Source organism: Entelurus aequoreus, linkage group LG02, assembly GCF_033978785.1.
Source record: "Entelurus aequoreus isolate RoL-2023_Sb linkage group LG02, RoL_Eaeq_v1.1, whole genome shotgun sequence".
In the NCBI taxonomy this organism is placed as follows: Eukaryota; Metazoa; Chordata; class Actinopteri; order Syngnathiformes; family Syngnathidae; genus Entelurus; species Entelurus aequoreus.
This window is the reverse complement of record NC_084732.1, coordinates 81,434,731-81,437,230: the sequence shown is the minus strand read 5'-3', so window position 1 is coordinate 81,437,230 and position 2,500 is coordinate 81,434,731. Positions and strand designations below refer to the sequence as shown.

The following is a 2,500-nucleotide window of genomic DNA, read 5'->3' as shown; positions in this document are numbered from 1 at the left end:
AGTGTCTATATTAGCTATAATAGCCTACTATCAAAATGACTATGTGTCGCAGGCTGAAGCAAATCTTCGTTGACAGAAATGTTGAAATGTAATATTTATTCTACACATTTTTACAACATTAGAAATCATTAGTTAATCAGAGGCTACTCAGAAGGTGAGATAACTCCTGGAAATTACTGGCTTTTAATGGCCAAAGGTATAGATGTGTGTGTCCAAGTTAAAGGAATAATTCTAATAGATTTATTACAATCTTTGGCAAGCTAGGTAATGTTTGCTGTGGTCTGGAACAACATGGCACACAAACAACTATCAGAAATGCAGCCAATATTGCATAAAGATAATGTGTCATGAGAGGATAGAGGATAAAAGGAAAGGATATTAAATGAGCTCAAATATGAGGCATAATGATGCAATATGTACATACAGCTAGCCTAAATAGCATGTTAGCATTGATTAGCTTGCAGTCATGCACTGACCAAATATGCCTGATTAGCACTCCACACAAGTCAATAACATCAACAAAGCGCACCTTTGTGCATTCACGCACAGCATAAAACGTTTGGTGGACAAAATGTGACAAAGAAGGAGTGGAAGATTTTACATGTAAACAAACTGTTGCGTCACAGTCCACACTATGGTGAGTTCAAGGACCGCCGAAATTAGTAGGACAAAACGATGTTCACCAAATACTGTCTTCAGTGAAGCATACACACAAACATATTCAACAGTGGGCTTTCTAACACTTGTGGAGGTTTGTGTCATGTTTGTCATCAAACAAAAAAACATACTAAAACAAAAAAAATATTCTTCCCCTATCTTTTTCCATTTTCAATCCTTTTTTAAAAATACTCCAGGGAGCCACTCGGGCGGCACTAAAGAGCCGTGGTGTTGCTGACCCCCGGTCTATAGTGACCACTCAAGGGAAACAGCAAAAGTGGCCACTATACGCAGGTTGCACAAAACAATTTCATATCCTAGCAAGTTTGTCCTCAAAAAGTGGAAACAAATAACAAAAACTAAGCCCTAATCTCTCCAGAGTGCGCTTGCTTTGTGGCAGCGATACGGGTGTACGTTTTCACTCGGGTCAATAAAAACCTCCACCAGTTGCGATGCTCCAGAGCTCTTAGCAGCAAATATGCAAGGCTTCTATTTTTACTGAAAGCCACAGGAAGTATGACCCACAAACCGGTTGATATTCAGAACAAACGCTCCATCTTGGTTTAATAATAATTTACTGAAAATTCTGGACTATAAGCCACTACTTTTTTCCTCCCCGTTTAAACGGGGGAAGCAAAACAATAACAGTGTAATACGTTTTCATAACATGGTCACTAATGCCTAGTTTCTCTTGTTATATTCTTATTTTACTGTTATATTTGTATTCTCATTGATGCTTTTTGTTTTTATTCTATTGTAATATTTTTCTATTTTGTTTCCATTTATACCCCCATTATTTACTTTCTTAAAGGCCTACTGAAACCCACTACTACCGACCACGCAGTCTGATAGTTTATATATCAATAATGAAATCTTAACATTATAACACATGCCAATACGGCCGGGTTAACTTATAAAGTGACATTTTAAATTTGCCGCTAAACTTCCGGTTCGAAACGCCTCTGAGGATGACGTATGCGCGTGACGTAGCCCGGGGAACAGAGATATGCCTTCCCCATTGAATACAATACAAAAAAGCTCTGTTTTCATTTCATAATTCCACAGTATTCTGGACATCTGTGTTCGTGAATCTGTTGCAATTATGTTCTTTGCATTATGGAGAAAGAAGCTGAGCAAGCAAAGAAGAAAGTTGTCGGTGCGAAACGGACGTATTTTTCGAACGAAGTCAGCAACAACAGTACACAGCCGGCGCGTCTTTGTTTACATTCCCGAAAGATGCAGTCAAGATGGAAGAACTCGGATAACAGAGACTCTAACCAGGAGGACTTTTGACTTCGATACACAGACGCCTGTAGAGAACTGGGACAACACAGACTCTTACCAGGATTACTTTGATTTGGATGACAAAGACGCAGACGTGCTACCGTGAGTATGCAGCTTTGGCTTCTAAACATTTGATCGCTTGACCGTATGTGCGCAACTTTTTTTTCCGCGTATGTACGTAACTTTTTAAAAATATATAAGCTTTATGAACCTTGGGTTAGGTGAACGGTCTTTTGGGCTGAGTGATTGTGTGTGTTGATCAGGTGTTTGAATTGTATTGGCGTGTTCTATGGAGCTAGGAGCTAGCATATAGGAGCTAGGAGTTAGCATAACAAAGACGTAGGTGTTTTTATGCAGGATTAATTTGTGTCGTATTAAATATAAGCCTGGTTGTGTTGTGGCTAATAGAGTAAATATATGTCTTGTGTTTATTTACTGTTTTAGTCATTCCCAGCTGAATATCAGGTACTGTGAGTATGCAGCCTTGGCTGCTAAACATTTGATAGCTTGACCGTATGTGCGCGTCACGTACGTAACTTTTTAAAAATATATAAGCTTT

The 2,500-nt window shown here is 38.8% G+C and overlaps 1 protein-coding gene across 1 annotated transcript in view; it reads right to left on the bottom strand.

Moving 5' to 3' along the window:
- The window catches only part of LOC133639760 (low-density lipoprotein receptor-related protein 4-like), a 284,058-nt gene that overhangs the window by 11,957 nt on the left and 269,601 nt on the right, over positions 1-2,500 (bottom strand). The window lies entirely within an intron of this gene.